Raw genomic sequence first — 17116 nt, 5'->3', positions numbered from 1 at the left:
CTATAGTTTATGCGGGGGGTTTAATTGCACGCTTCGTGCTCTCAACTTACGTGTCTCTTCAGTCGCTGTCGCTGTCGATGTCGATGTCGTGTGGGTCTGTCATATATGCAGCATTAACTGGAATCAAATATAGGAAATATGATCTGAATAAGTAAGGTAATACTCGGCAGTATTCGCGTACATGGCATGCAAATAGCCTGTGATCATAATTTATTGTCTATAATTATTATGCTACCGACTACTCACTCGTCTGACATTTCAATGTTGAGGCCAATTAAAGATTTTAGACGGTCTGCGGGTTGGGATATGTGTGAGCAAGGGGGCTCCATTCATTATTGTATATAATCATGTGGGTTGTTTGCTCGAAAAGCGAATCACAACAGCAACACCATAAGCAACAGCAACTCAGAAAACCAATTTATAAATGTCTTTCGGGCTTATGACAGATTTCAGGTTTTTCTTTTTTGTTTCTGCAAGTCGCGTGGGCCGTCAATACAAGCCAAAGAATAATGCCAACACATCAGAAAAAAGTATACAATATAATATCAGAGAGAGAGAGGGAGCAAAAAGAGAAAAAGAATTTGGTGAGGATATATGTATTTGAATACCCTACAAATATCAATTGAAATCCTTTGAGACCACAAAGATTGTTTCCTTTCTTACACAAATAGTCCCTGAATATCACCGAATACCAATTCACATGAAATGCAAATAATAATAATAAAAATAGTGTAGGTTTCCCCCATCAAAGCTCGATCGAATCCATTTTGTGTTTGTGCAATTGCATGGGAAAACAAACAGAATATCCGCAGACGCAGACGCACGTAAACACCTGCTTGAGTAACGTGCAACATACGTCAGCTACCTGTGGTAATTACCACATCCCAATTGCCATTGTGCTACCCTGTCCCCTGGCACCCTCCACCCTAGCCAACAGACAGCAATTGAATTGAGCACCAGACACTAGGGGGAAAACTGCAGCCGGAAAAACTCAACTCTGTCTTTGGCTGTGGGCATTTATCGAAAGCAACAGCCAAGGCACGAAAATGGCATTAAAACCCAGTGGAGACGACGTTGAAGAAAATCACTTGCGAGTAGTCTCCAGTCCCCCCCCCCAACAACAAGCCTCCCATCGACAACAAGCGAGAGGGAAAACCTAAGGAAAACAAAAATTTCACAGCTACAAAGTTGGAAGGAGAGAGAAAAAAATTAAGTAAATAAGTTCGAAGTTGAAATTCTCTAAGAGAAGGAAAAATGAATACCTGTCTTTTGAGCACACGAATGCTAAAGCTTTTAACAGTTACCAAACGGTATGTCAAAGCTAAGGGGACTCCATAAAAGAGAGGGCACGACGACAAACGGCAAGCAAAGTTTTGCGTCTACTTTTTGGCAGTTTTCCGTTTGCCGCTTGACTTCCAATGAATGAAATTAAATGGTGGCCAACAACAAATAGTTAGAAATACTAGCGCTCATACTAGTACTAGTATTTCGTACTATCAACCAAAACAACAAACAGCAAAAACTCGTTTTTGAATAGCGGCTGCCGGTTTTTCGGTGGATTTCTGGGCTCTGGCTCTGGCTCTGGCAGCCGTCAAAACCGTTGCCAAACTTGGCCAAGAGTGTGGCAATGGCAAGTGTTCGGCTATGTTCGGGTGTTCAGTGTTCAGTTATTTTTATAGCCAACCGCAGCAACAAATGGATAGAAAGAAAGGAAAAAAACTGCAACCACGACCACGACAAGTGCAGCAAACTCTGGCGCAGAGGTGAAATATGATTGCAGTATCGTCTGGGGGCCTGGGCCTTAAGGAAAACCAAAGACAAGATACCCACGTAAAAGATGTTGGCGCTTTCACTACTTGCCCCCAGCTGCCGCTGCAGACTTTTCCACCCCTCTTTACGAATTGAAACGCGTTTTGGGTCTACCATTTGTGGGCTGCTAAAAGCTCGAGTCATGCTCTTGCCCTGATAAGAGATTCTACAAGTATATCGTATCTACTGCCATATCATTTTTGACCACACCCAAAAAATATGTTTAGACATGTACATTTTTTTTTAGCAAAAAATAAAAAAAATAATATGCAAATTTTTGAAGCAAAAAAAAAATACATGAAAGGGGAAAAAATATTAGTATGTTAAAATCCAATGAATCTTAGGTAATTTAACTAACTTTTAATTAAATTATGATTGTGTTTCCTTTTAAGGTGTAATTTGTACAAATTTCCCATAATCGAATGGCCACACTCTTTAGAGAGTCCATTTGCCAGACTCTCTACAAAATCTAACTAAATACGGCATATCTAAGACTCGAGTGAGTGCTACTTTCATTTTCATACAATTTTTATCTCTCGCTTGCCATGACTCATGCGAGTGTGTGGATGTTTCTTGTGGCTTAACTATTTTATGCCAGTTTAAGCCCGTTCCAAATGCGGCAGCTGCCAACAGTCTCCATAAACTATAAACAAACAGACAATGGAGATAAAAGTCTCTAGAGATGCCCAAAGCAGAGATACGAGATGTATCAATGGCGTGCCATAGAATGGTGCAGGGTGGTGAGTGGAGAGACCCACAGCGTTGGCTGACCTGACCTTTAGGCAAAGACAGAGACAGAGACAAAGCTGAAACTGCTGGCAGTTAATCATGTGTTATATCATTGACCTCGCCCTCTGAGCGTTCGAGGGTGTGTGTGTCTGTGTTGCTGTGGCTGCTGCATAATCAGTCAGAGAGGTCGCTCCACCCGTCCTCTGTCTCTCCCTCTGTCTCTCCCTCTGTCTCTTTGTAATTAACATCTAAACGATAAATGTAATTAGCTGGCGGGCAGGCAGGCACAGCCACAGCCATTGCAGGCCTCCACTTAATTGCACTTTCATTGGGAGTTCATTGCCGCAGTGCAGCAACGTAGGGGAGCGTACATCTAGTATCTAGTATCTTGTTTCTTTTTTTGTCAAACACTGTATTGAGTTTTCCTGGGGGCCGCTTGACGCTCATCAAAACCCATCTCTAGCCACCGCCCCGGCACTGAGTATCTGCGAGATGCACAAAGGAAAGGCCAGTACAGAGCCAACAAACAAACGGGCCACAAAAAATAAACACACGCACACACACACACACACACACAGAGACGTGTGTGTATCACACACGCACACACTTACATAACGCTGCAGAGCTCTTGGGTCGTGCACTTTGTTTAAAAATAACAAGAAAATAAGAAAAAATGTATCTGCGCCTGAGATGCAGTATCTTCTATCCGAAAGATACGCGCCGCGCCATGCCGGCATCTGGGCCCACTCGACGCACACAGCTGCTGCTGATGCTGCTGCCGCCCAATGGGTGGATGGGTGTTTTTCTTTCGTTTGAGGGTGGGGCTAGTGGCTAGTGTAAACATTTGGCTCTTCTGGAGAAATCTCATTCATCGGTTAGGGCGTTCCAGCGGATGTGTGTGGGCAAACTTTAAAGTTCTTTCCGACTTAAATCAAATGGAAAATATTTTTCAAAACAAACTAAAAATTCGAGCAAGTTAAAGATAGTGTGAAGAATAATCCCATCTATTTTCTTAGCTAATAAAATATGAAAATTTCCAACTTTAATCTTTAGGCAACATAAAAGTAGTCTTTAAATATTATTTTTATAATTTTAGGACAAAGAAACGCGGCTACCCCCAGAGAAGTGACAAGGCTTTGAGGTGAGAAATTGCCAATTTCACGCATTACCCGCTTGCCACAAACCACGGCACCTGCAAACTGCACCCGACACTTGCCACTCCGCCACACTTTGATGTCGCTCTGTGTGTGTGTGCGTGAAGTGCGGCTATTAAGACAAAATGTGTCTCTCGCAAAGGCAGTGCAACTATTTTTAGTGCCATTGGCTTCGTGCAATGCCAGCTTAAGGCTGTTGGCCATGAAAATGTATCTGCCATCTATCTGCTGGGGGCTGCTGTGGCTGCTGCTGCCTGCTGTGCAATTGTGCATCTGTGGTGCACAGGTGAAAGTATTTAATTATGCGTCTGCCGCATGACAAATCGGATGGTGTTGATGAATTGCCATTGCAATGCAAAATATCCTTGGCTGACAAGCGAATTTCCCAAACGAAAATGGTTAGACAGGAAAGTAAGCGCACCAAAATTGGGGCCTGGCAATTTTTCATTGGAAAAAGCGAGTCGGCGCAAGGCAAGGCAAGCGAGCTCGCCTTGTGTGGCAGTGGCAGTGGAAGTGGCAGGGGCACTGACAGTCGCAGTCGCATCGCGATAACAATAGGCAAACATTTATCGATAATGAAAACAAACAAAAGACTGAAAATGATTTTCAGTTTGCCTTGCAAATTGCTCTCATATGGCAGCCAATTCCCATTTCAAAACGAAACGATACGAGACATCTGTTGCTGTCGGGGCGGGGTGGGTAAGGGATCGGATTGACTTGCGTGTTTATTTGTTTGCCAAACGTGTTTGTTTCTCCATCTGCCAAGCACCAACCGCTCCACTTTGCTTACCAATTCCCACTTGTCCGCCAATGAATGCTTACTCCCAGGGTCTTGGACACATGTCACTAAACAAATTTCACTTTCTAATGCATTGGCCCCAAAACGAAGTGCAAGAGAGAGCGTTACTCCCTGCAGCAGAGTTTTCCCCTTTATGGAGAGAGACTTCTAGAATTTAATGATACTTTGGAATTGCCTTTGAATCACAGTAGCGGCACAGCAACAGGCACAGGCGTATGAGTAATATTGCACAAATTAAATAAATAATTGCCGATAGCAGTTATACGATGCCAAGGGCAATTCTTGAATGCCAATTAATGTAAGCTATTAGGTAGCTTATTTTTTATAATTTAAGCGAGTTTTTCTTCCATTTTTTGTCTAGGTGCAGAAGCAATTTTGGCATTCTTTAAAGATGATCTCAACATAGAAAGGCCTTGGAAGCTTCAAATTATTCTCTGATTTTAATCAGATACAAATAAAATCTCTATCTGTGAATTATAGCAGCGGATGAAGTCTACTCCTTGGCACACTTTCACATCAGAATACTGCACCAAAACAATTTATATAAATAAATAAAAATAGACACTTGCATATGAGTCTGCATTTCCTCCATAAATTTCCAATCATTGCTCAAACATTTTCTTTTGGAAACTTATCATTGACACTTTTGAAATAGGATTTTTCCTTCAAACGCAATACTTTACGCATGAGCAATGCTGAGCATTTCCGTTGCAAAAATGGCAGACAGGAATTCCTCTGAGAAATAGTGGCAAATGTTAAGGCGAAAATCAAGATTCTTTATGGAGAGGGGGAGAGAGGCACATGATAGAGAGGGAGAGTGCAATTGAGAGTCGCGGAGCTAGCTCCAACGCTTTATCGATTTCGATTTGATGCAAAACTTGTTGCCACTGGTGGACCCGTTGCCTATGGACTGCTGTCCCATGCATGAATGACGCAATTTAATTTTCAGATAATTTCTTTTAAGTGAAACGTTTTTCCCATGACAGCAAAATTTGATTAGTGTAAATCGCCATCAATCAGGCAGTCAGACCATCGCTCAATCATTCTGTCAAACAGAACTTTTCCTCAATATTTTATGCCACAAAAGTTCACTGACTTTAAAGCAAGCATTTGACCCAAAACGGAAAAAAAAAACACTTGGAAAATTGTTGATGCGCAGTGGAAATGGAAGCGACATGAACTGTCATCGTCTGACAGCAGCATCAGCCGCTAGCCATTGCAACAGCTACAGATACATACATATGTACTTCACTGTATATAATAGTAGCAATCATAATAATAATAATACTAATCATAATGACGTTGATGATGATGCTGATTAGACGATCAGGCTGTGCCTGTTGCTGCGGGACAAAAGCCTCTTGTCAGTCCGGTCAGCCACTAAATGAAATGAAACTCTTTATCGGATTAAATTTATGACAAGTTTTACGACTGGAGAGTGGACACTGGGGGGTTCAAGGGGATTTTCGGACCGTGGTTTGGCAGTTTTGGTTGTGGGCTTGCCAGTGGGAAGACAAGTGGAAACAAGAAAGTTTTAGTGGAAGGCTTCAAATGAGAGATCCCCGATTAACAGATTAAAACTGATAAAAACCCAGAGAGAGCTTTTGTACTTAGCTTACATATAACCCACCTGCCCCATATACCCTTCATAATCTACGCGGTATCAGACATAAAGACGATGATGAATTTTAGATGTTTTTGTTTTTTATCGTTTGGGCAACTTCCTTGAAGTTTATGGCGTGTGTTGCATGTTGCCTGTATGATGTTGCATGCCTCGTGCTGCATGAGGCAGAAACAAAGTGTGGAGCACACGATGCCCCGATGGCTAGATGTTGGATGCCCCACATTAAATGCATGTATCGGGGGGGAATTGACTCTCTGCATCTCAGCAAGCAGCCAGGTCTTGCTGCGTTTTTCATTTCTCCTCTAGAGCCCGCCGCCGCCTGACAGACAGTCGGACATACTGACAGACGGGCAGTCTGTGCGTCTGACTGACGGACTGACTGCCTGCTTGTCGTGTGCTCACTCAATTAGCGTTCAGAGGACCGAAACAGAAACAGAAACTGCAACTGCAACAGCAACAATTGCACTGGCAGTGGCAGTTGCAGTGGCCCGAGGATTGTGCAAATATTTGCGAACTGCAATACAAACTGCAAATGAAATTGTCTAACAACAGGCCTCGGATATGTTCGAGTAGTTCGAATTAGTAGCTCAACAATTGTTGGGGTGTGCTTCAGCTTCTGCTTCTGCTTCGGCTTCTGTTGATGCAATGGAAATGCCAGAGGGGCATAGAAATCGAATCAAAATAGCAACTATATTATAAATAAAATACTCGTACAATTTTAAAATAGTTTCAGTTGCACTTTAAAAACGATGTACACACAAATGTTCAAAAGTTTTGCTTTGCTTCGTTGGGTTTTTGCTTTCGAATTAGCAGAGCTTTTAAAAAGAGGCACAGATAAAATAGAAATAAAATTTAAGACCCCAAAATTGCAAAAATATTGACAGCTGAAACAGAAGACATCCAGAATACACAGCGCCTAAACGCGGAAATTACTTCTTCCGTAAAGTGAATACATACTTTGAGCGTAATCTGTAGTGGATCACTCTGACACTTTTTTTGCATTTCTTCAATTTTATGTCTTGAGCGCAGTGCAGTGGCAATTGTCTTATCTCTTGATCTTCATTTTACTCTCGCAATTGCTTTGTTCTATTGCTCTCACGGCAATTTCTACTGTTCTTGAGCTGTCGCTCTCTCTCCGGCAACCACAACAACCATGTGAGCGAAGGGCAGCTGCATTTTGTTGCTGTTTGCTTTCGAACATGTTCGATCGTGTCAGCAAACGGCATTTTTGCATACACTTCCATTGCCCACGTTCTCTCTCAACAGAATTCGTTCTGTGCTTTGCCTATCCCTCTCTCAGCAAAAACAACATTGAGCTTTACTTGGTAGAGATGAATTCTCTCTCCCAAGCCTCGCTCTCCGCAAATTCGTGATGCATGAAGAATAAACGAACGGGATCTTAACAATTATAAACACCCTTTTAATTCAGCAATCACCGACAACACAATAAACACAAATCTAATCGAATATTAAATTCCCCTATATGTACCTAAGATTGTGTATCTGACATTCACTTACTCCACTTCCTTTCTTTTCTATTAATTTTCTCTGTTTTGAAGCAGCACGTGCTTCGGCTTATGCTGATCTATTTACATTTATTTATTTACCTGCCCATGGCCACTTGAGTTGTTTTTAATAGTCTGTTAATAATGGCCAACTTTTGGCGCTTAAAGCCCACACACATTTTCTCCCACTTAGCACCGTGGGGAGACGCGACACCTGTTCACCTTCCCACCTTTCCATTTGGACAAGTTGCGGTTTTTGGTTGCCAATAAATGTTGCCCCCATAATAAGCCTGGCGGGCGTGGGCGTGGCTGGTTACTACTATATAATATAATCCCATGTATGCAAGTAAGATTTGGCATCGCGTGTGCAGACTTTTTAATGGGAGCTTGTCGTGTGTTTGTGTGTATGTGTGTGTGTATGCGTTGGCGTGCTTTGAGCCATTTCTGAGGAGCATTTCTGACTGATTCATTGACCAGATTCCATGACGCTGCACAATGTAAATGAAACAATTTTTCTGTTGCTGCTTTTGTTATTGTGCTACCACAAGGTGCCTTTGTTTAACTGTTTCTGTTGTTGTAATTGTTGGTGTAATTATGCGGCTTGAAACATCGTTGGCAGCCATTAGGCGCACGAGTTGACCATGAACCAGTGACGGTTTTTTGTTTCCATTTTTATTATTGCTTGTTTTATTCTCTTTCTTTGTCTTTAATTGAATTTTATACAAATAATTGGAGGTACTTTTGCTGAACGTTTAAAAAGTGAAACCATTTAAAGGGAAATTTGAAAGAAAATGTAATAATTAAAGCCCATGGAACTGACTGCTGTTGTGGATACTCTTCCAATGGAAATGTGGTATTCAATTCTGAAATTCCATTTATGGCACACACGAACCAAGGATCAAATTCTGAAGGTTCCGGCATGCAGGGGGGCTGTACCATATGGGTTCTCCCCAATGCATCGTCAATATCCGCTGGCAATGCAATCAAGCATCAAACGAAAACAAAACGGTAACAAAAACAACCAAATTCCATTGATTGACGGACGGACTGATTGCCTGACTGACTGACTGACTGGAGTGAATGAATAAGTGATGCACTGCCAGAGGCACTGAATGACAGAACGAGAGCTGCACGCTGCTCTGCTCTGCGTGGGGATGGGATTGGATCCAATATTCATTCACGCACGCTGTGCGCTTGGGTGATCGGCAGCGCTGCTTCCGCCTGCTGCTGGCTGGGCAGAAAGCTCGCCGAAGCTTAGGGGGCAGCGGTGGGCGACGGCGGCTGAAATGATAACTGTGCCATGCTGTACAAGAACCAGTACGGCATAGCATTATGGCGGGGGTTAAGTGCAAACGTCATAAACTCAATTTCTCTCTCCCTCTGTGCAGTCTGCCCTTTAACAGTAAATTGCTATATGTGTATGCCCGTGCGTGTGTGTTTGTGTGTGTGTACATTGTTTAGTTACCTTTCGGAAAGACAAAGCAGCACAAAGCACAAAAGCAAAGCAGAGAACAAATCAGAACTTTGATTACCCTTCAAGCTATGAGGATACCCTGGACTAGGTACTTATAATGTATGGGAACAGATATGGACATTAGTTTTATTTTTCAGATACCGAGTGAGAGTATTCGAATAATTTAATTTAAAAACCTAAGATATTAAAATTCTGATATGTTTCTCTTTGTATTGTCCTCCCTGCAACATTTATTACTGACAACAGAATATGCCCTTAAACCCTACAACTCCAGGGTATTAAAAAAGTGATTCATGCGCAACCAAAAACAGAAACAGGGAAAAGAGTAACAGAAAAAGAGAGTAAGGAGAGAAAAACTTGTTTACTAAACCCAGGCACGAGGCAACGGAGCATCACAGATTCGTTGGAGAGCAGGGTGCCGCCGCCGCGGCCGGGTGAAAAAGAGAGAACCCAACCCAAAGCAAAGGTTTCCTCAGCGCAGCTTTATCCAACTTTCCTTAGCCGAACCGAGCCGAACCGAACACCCATCCTTAATTGCATTGACACGCCCCGTTTATTGGATTGTCAGCCTCTCTTTGCGGTTGCCTTCTCGGCGCGACTTTCCAATTGATCCAATTGATAATTGGATTTGCTTTTGCGTTTGCTGATTGGAAAAACGAAGTGGCGGCGGCATCGAATGTAAGAAAATGCCTTTCGAAATTGACTCCACCAGGGATCCCCCACTTGCTTGGATCCAGCCGCTAAATGATCATCGTCAGCTGATTCATTAGCCCCAATTTATTGTTGGTCAAGGTTTACGATCGTTTGCTCCAAATGCGTACACGTTCTTATCTGCGACCAAGCAACAACACCTTTCGCAGGTCGATTTCTAATCGTTATCAATGCTATCAACGGACGCTCGATTTCAATAGTCGAATGATAAGAGTCCAAACTCGTAGCCATATATGGGAATGTGGAGGGCAGAGTACCTGCCCTGTATAAAGATACACAATCATACGAACATACAAGTTTTGTTTGTGCAGTGGCGCCTCATGCCTCACGATCATTAAATTATAGTACAAATATTTGAGATAAGGCAGGGCTGCGCAGGCAAAACGGGAAATCGCAATTTGTTTTCATTTGTTCAGCAAGCAATAATTAGTGTAGAATTATTTTCACACTCTTTAGCCATTTTAATTGCATTGAATAGAAGAAAGTTCTGTTATGAATATCTTAATACATAAAAATCCAAGAGTTTGGAACAAAGGAATATTAGTTGGTAAAATAGCAGTCAATGAAACATTAAAACCCACCACAAAAAAAAATTACTTTCAAATTTAAACTAAAATCTACATGAATTTATTGCATTCTTGCTTTTGGCTAATCATAAAAATTATCCACAATTTGTGCACACCCCAAAAAAGTTCCAATTAAATTTGTTTAATCATAATAATTCAGAATCAATTTAAAGCCACAAATGCTATCCCCAAAGTGTAATTACAGGCGTGTGGGAGTCATTAGATCAATGAAAGAACAAGTTCAACTCCAGTTCCCGCACCTCAGCAAAATCCAAAACGGGGGCAGACACACACAAACATACATACATATTTCTATCATCTACTGACAATATCTAGTGCTACCTGAAATATATTTATCTAACATTGCCAGGCGTATACGGCAATGAACCATCAATATGTGTTGCGTGTGTGTTTGTGGCTTGTGGTACCCCCCGACTGGCCCTTGGCCATAAATAGCCGCCACCGACAAAACGCATAAACATGCCCGAATGTTGTAGTTTTTTTTTGTTGTGGGCAGCCTCTGTGTAGTTCAATAAACTCACCACAACAAAAAAACACTACAACAAACAATGAACTAAAATTAAAATTTAACTACAAAATAATATTTGGGGGGAGCACACCCAGAAATAGTTCTGAACCAGAACCGATTCTAGGCTGGTGGGGATTGGATGGCTAAAACGACAGTTTGTTTAACTAAAGGCTACAAAGTAAGCCCGTCAGTAAGAGTTCTCTCTGCAAAATTTAGAAATATAAATAAAGACCCCATCCCCTTGCAACACATGCCTCATGCAATCGGCTTTTGTTGAGGCTGCTAAAATTAGCAGAATGCCTCCCCCGCACACCTCGCCACTCTGTAAAATAAATTTCACAAAGATTTTCACAGATTCAAAAGGAAAGTTTCTCCTTTCATTTAAATTGCCTTTTTCTGACTTTTGTTTATTGAATCTGTCTAAGTATGCGCAGCTTTTCACAGCTTTTCATTTCTTGTTGGGATCTCTTTCTTTGTGGCTAACCAACCATGGCCACCGCCGAGTGTCATGCCCCCAAAGGCAATCAATTACACAGCAAATTGAAAAACCGAAACTAGAAATTGAAATTGAAATTGAAACTGTCACAGCAGCAGAGGCAGCAATTAAAAATAGTCCCTGCCCTGTCATTTGCTTTTTGGGGGCTGCTGCTTGCTGCCACTGCTGTTGGCTGCCTTTGGTTTCGATTTCGATTCTTGTTCGATTATTCGATTGGCCCAATAAACTTTGCACTTTTCACGCTTTTCAAGCTGGCCCAGGGCCAATAAAAAGCGCAGCAGCAGCAGCAGCAGTGGCAACGGCAGCGCCGATCAACTTTTCATTGAGTGTCGTGGCGGCATTTGCTAATTAAAAATGCCTCAGCCATGAGCCATGCGCCATGCGCCCCAAGAGCCCACCATGAGCCATGGTTATGAGGGAGTAGAGTAGACTAGAGAGACCACGGGGCCAGAAGATTGATGGGACAACTGCAGGTGGGCCACAGAGCAACCATTCAAGCTGTCTGTCTGTCTGTTTGTCGGGCTGACAGCCTGTCAGGGGGGGTTATCGTCAGGTGCAGCTAGTGGCGTTGGAAGGTGTTTGAGGCATAATTATTTCACCTTGAATGGAAAGAGGAACAACACTTTCCGCTATCACTAAACTGTAGATTAAAGATCTACAGCTCAAAAGATGCCGGAAACTTCTTCATCTCTTCACGCACAGCTGTACAAATTTTCCATTCAGCATTTCAATGCCAGAAAAATATTCAAATTTAGCGCATTATTTTACCTATTGCAAAACATTCCTTTGGCAGCCCTTTTTTCTATTAATAAACAATTTGAATCTAAAATCTGCTGCAGTCTTACCCCCCGAAACAGTCCAGATACAAAAAGATTGCCACACACATCGAGTGGCATTATCTAATCTGTCATATTTTATGGCCAAAACAGCTAAGAAGAGAGGGAGAGAAAGAGTGAGACAAGTCACAGCAGAGCTCTTGTCCATCAGCAATTATCAGTCATTAAATGCGGCATTCACTTAGTCACTGACACATGCGCCAATCTACACTAATACACGATCCGTTGAGTCTTGATACACAATATATAATTATATATAGATATACATGTATCATTATATGGTTAACAACTCACCTTAATAAGCTGATTTGTTGGCCGAAAACATTTGTGGTGTTGCAGGGAGGGGGAGCAAGGTGAAAAATTATGATTTGTTGAGGTTTGAGTTTTTAGTTTACTGAAAAATGGTAAAAAGAAGGGGTTGGAAAAAATTAATTACATGTATTTTTGGTAAATATAATGTACAAATATTTTAATGCAAACATAAAGAAAATAAATCCCAATCAATTTTTATGTACACTTCTCCGTGGTATTTTCTCCAAGTGTAAAAATATGTCTTGATTTTGAGGTGATTTTTTTGCCTTCAGTCAAGGCCAAGCAGACGTCATCTCCTGATCTTTGCTTCTGACTGTTTTTTTGTATAATTAGAGAATGTGATTCATGTGGCCAGAAACCAAACTAACCGTACTACACGTGCCTATATCGAGAACCAACACATCATATATCGTACAAGTACAAGTTCCTTCCTATAGCCAAATAAAATATGTCTGGTTATGGCCAGGGGTTTCTCCTGCCTTTTGTTTTGGTACCGCGGCACATCCGGCGACTGTCGAATTTCTCAAGAATGATGTGCCAATGACATGAACTCAATCTAGAAATATCTATTTATATGCTTATATGCTTATAATGGACATATCCACGGATACGCTCTTGCGATCTGACATTGTCGCCTGTCAGCACTTTGAATTTGCATTTCGTTTGGCTCCATGGGAACGCTTTGTGCCATTCCATTAATTGGCCTTCGCTTAGAGTTCTTCCCCCGAGTCGAGTGGGGGCAGAGCCAAATGCAATTTGTTTGGACGGGCTTCAATTGAAAAATTGAAATGAAAACTATTTGATAGAGGGTTGGGGGGGGCTGTGTGCTGTTTGCATGGTGATTCAAATCAATAGATGGCAAAAAAAGTGTTTAGTCAATAAGTTTTGTTTTACAATAGCAAAATGCAAGGGCAAAACTGATTCACATGAACTTGAACTGTGTGGAAATACTTCAAGTGTTTTGACTGTAAAGATTTCTTTCTATGCAAAATCAAAGCCAAAATGTATATCTAAGCCCTGCTTATATCGGCTGTGAGTATACTTTTAGCGCACACTGTCTCACAGTCACATGTCACATTTGATTGAAAATATTCCATGACATCATGCATATGCAAGACTTCGGATTAGGATTAAGTAATTCAAGAACCTTCACCGCACTCCAGTCTAGGGGATGAAATTGATAAACTTATGGGTGATATGTATAGCTACAAATATGCACGATCCGAGCACTGTCGAAGCATAACAACTTAATCATATTAAGAGAGCTTGAAGCAAACCGGTCTGCTCGGTGAGGTCTAGGGCCTCTGTTGAATAAATGATTTGAATGAGCCAAGTGAATGCCTCTCACTCTGTGGCTGGAAAATATGCATCAAATTGTGGAGGCAGGCGGCTCCAATTAAAAATGCAACAACTCTTGAGTGGGCGTGGTCTAATCGCTGATGTGTTTTGTTATACAAATTCTGATTCACTCAGATCAGCGAACTTTCAGCGAGAAATGTAAAATATCACAAAAGAAATGAAAACAAAGAAAAAACGAACCTCAGACCCACTCTTGGGAGGGTCACGGTCATCATCATCATCATGTCTGGCTGTCTGTCTGTCAGGGTTTTTTTTAATTAATAATAAAACTACGTAGACAAGGCTCCCGCACAAAAGAAAAAAAAGAAAACTTCAGACAACAAGCAACAACAGCAACAAAAAAGATGTAAAATTGTAAACGACCATTGAACATTGAACATTTTGATGATGTTTCTTTTTTTTTCTTACTTTTTGTTTGATAAATTGTGAAAGTGTTTTTTGGGCCCAGACGACAGCTAATTGACGCCTTCTTTTGCACCTCTAACCCCCACCCCACCCAAACGGCCTATCTCCCTCCCCAACCATTCACCCAAGGGGGCCTCACCCACTTGCCATACGGCACAAACTCAAGCATCACTCGCACTCGTACCCATGTGTTATTAAAATGGCGTTAAAAATGCGATTAATAATGAAGCAAACACACATTGGAGAGGGTTGTTTGGGGGGTAGGGAGCGGAGGCCTGAGCACGTGAAAGGCGTGAAAAAGAAAAGAAAGAAAGGCCTCAGCTCGTGGCTGAAGCTTTGCATACTCTAACAGAGCTGGGAGATCATTTCATTAGCTAAAGCTATAAAATATGTACATATGTATATTTATGTTCATATGTATGTAAGTATCATCGATGAAATGTATTGCACGTGGCGTGTGGAATACCTTCATATGCATAAATGGTTATATCTGGAGTTTTTATTAATATATCGTAATAAATTGAATCAGCATAACTTCTTTTTGTAGCTGTTCCGATTTGTGTATGCTGTGAGCAGGCAGTAAAAAGAAGACTTTTGTGTGCATAGAAACTTTCTTTGTCTACTTAAAAATAACACTCTGTAGTATTACAACAAACTACAGCCACAAATAGAAAGCAGAATGGCCAAAAAGAACAAGCAAAATGTTGTACAAACGAACTCCGGCATTGATCGTAGAGATACACAAAATAATCGGCAATCTCTTTGACTTCAAAAGTAGCAGAAATAAAAGTAACTTTTACTAGGAGTATTAAATTATCTAGTCCCACTTTATAGTAGATACGGAAAATATAGCACAAAGATATTGTAGATTGATTAGGGGAGTGAATTTATAACCTTGGCCGCAACTTTATCTAATTTGTTTGACATTTTATCAGTTGTGGACTTTATGTAATATCAATTTGCCTTTTTAGGGGTTCACAAGGAGAAACACTACCCAGGGAGAGGGTAGAGAGGCAGCGAAACACTACTCAAAGACAGGGCACAGAGTGTAAGAGACAGCTGCTCAAATATCAAAAAGGTTTGGGGTAAAAACACTCGATTTTCAAGTGCTTCCAGGGAAGAGCAGGGTATTAATTTCTTGTACATTTGTATTCTGCCCTCAGACTATCTGGACTTGATGGCATTTTGCATTGGGGCAAGGTCAAGGGTAAGAGATCAACAGAGTTATGGACGGGTTAAGTGCTGCATGGGTTTGAGCTGTTAGTAAGGGTAGGAAAAAGGAGAAAAGTTTGTGTGGTTTCTCTCTTTACAAAATATCAAATAAAGTCATAATTTCTATCAGTCATATTTTACGTAAATCAAACATTTGTCCAATGATCATTAACCCATCAGCCACAGGCAGACCCAAGGTAAATGCCATTAACGCCTCTTGGTTTGTGCCATAAAGTTGGTTCTTCGAATGGTTAATGAAAATGTTTCACAACAATTCTTCTGCCTGAGGCTACGGCAAACAAATGTCGTTTATTGTGGCCCTAATTTGGAGGGGTTCCACTTTTGAAGAGTAACCTTCTACATTCTACAAAACGAAATGAATCGCTTTTTGCGGCTTATGAAAATTATGGTTTAAAAATAGCAGTGAAATAATTATCTTATCTATGGCTAAAAGCCTCTTTGGCCATGGCTATATAAGGCGGCAAAAGCAAAAAGTACTTAAGTTGACATTTTCTTTGCCCCTGCCGCTACGATCAGAGGAGAGACATTTCCACTGCCATTTTGCTAGAGATACTCTCAAGATCTTCGCGTCTTTGTTGCTTGAAGATGTCTGGGCAATGCCCCTACAATATGTGGCCACGGAGGGAGAGAGTTCAATGAATGCTGTTGATTATTGTACAATAATACGCGAGTATTTCTTATCAGTTATCAGTGCGAGAATGGATGGTTGTCTGAGAACCCTGCACCAGCAGATGATAGTGGCTCGTGATTGTGTCTCTCTTCTACGTAACTGTTTATCATGCCCTCTCCCTCTTTGTTTCCCCTTCCTTTACCACCGACTATCTGCTGCACTTTTCCCTAAAATAATGTCAAGGCTGATGCCATCAAAATCTTTGGCGGACTCTTTTCGCCAGCTCAACAGCATTTTTCTCTTTTCTTTTCTCGACTTTTCTTTTCGTTTTTGGCAGACTTCAAAACTTGCTCTGTCATTGTCGTCTCCCCCCTGCTGCAATGATGTCACATGAAGTTGGGAGATGTTTTTGGCCCAAAAAATATTGCTCCAGTTTTGGCTTGCTTTTGACTTTGTCACGCTTTTCCCAGACAGCGGTTTTCCGCACTTGACTTCACTTCCCTCTCCCCCTCCCTCGATCTAGGCTCTACGCTCTCGAATAATAACTTGGTTTTTGTCGTCATCGTCGACGCTCACATTCCGCGAGGGCAGGCAGGCAGGCACAAAGCACAAGACGGTCCACAGTTGCTCATCGGCTTAGGCTTTTTTCTGTGTTTTTTTTTACACCCGCTTTTCCCTCTTGGCCTGCCCTGGATTTCCATTTGTTTTTTCGTTCTTTTTTTTCAACATGATATTGTGAAAAGTTTTCACACTAATGGCAGCAGGCAGCCCGTGAATGCATTTATGTTTTATGGTCTAGTTTTTTTACCCCATTCCATTTCTTTTTCCAGTGCGTTTTTTGCTGTTTGTTGTGTGTGGAGCACCTCTTAGGGGACAGCGTTTTTTCTTATCCATAAATACCATTTACATACAAATGTGTGAAGGCTAAAGCAGAGCAACAGCCCGAGAGGGTGTAGGATGTTGGA

At 41.5% G+C, this 17116-nt stretch overlaps 1 protein-coding gene across 3 annotated transcripts in view; it reads right to left on the bottom strand.

Moving 5' to 3' along the window:
* The window catches only part of LOC117898453 (F-actin-monooxygenase Mical), a 45737-nt gene that overhangs the window by 27307 nt on the left and 1314 nt on the right, over positions 1–17116 (bottom strand). For 2 of the 3 annotated variants that reach the window (XM_034807866.1, XM_034807867.1), the window contains 2 exons: positions 12527–12626; positions 51–117 (listed from right to left, as the gene is read on the bottom strand). The gene's annotated coding sequence lies outside the window, so the exon portion shown is untranslated. The remainder of the gene's footprint in view (positions 1–50; positions 118–12526; positions 12627–17116) is intronic. The other variant, XM_034807868.1, reaches the window with a different exon arrangement.

This window comes from Drosophila subobscura, chromosome O (genome assembly GCF_008121235.1).
Source record: "Drosophila subobscura isolate 14011-0131.10 chromosome O, UCBerk_Dsub_1.0, whole genome shotgun sequence".
Classification (NCBI taxonomy): Eukaryota; Metazoa; Arthropoda; class Insecta; order Diptera; family Drosophilidae; genus Drosophila; species Drosophila subobscura.
Note: the sequence above shows the minus strand (reverse complement) of the source record. Positions and strands in the feature narration are given on the sequence as shown.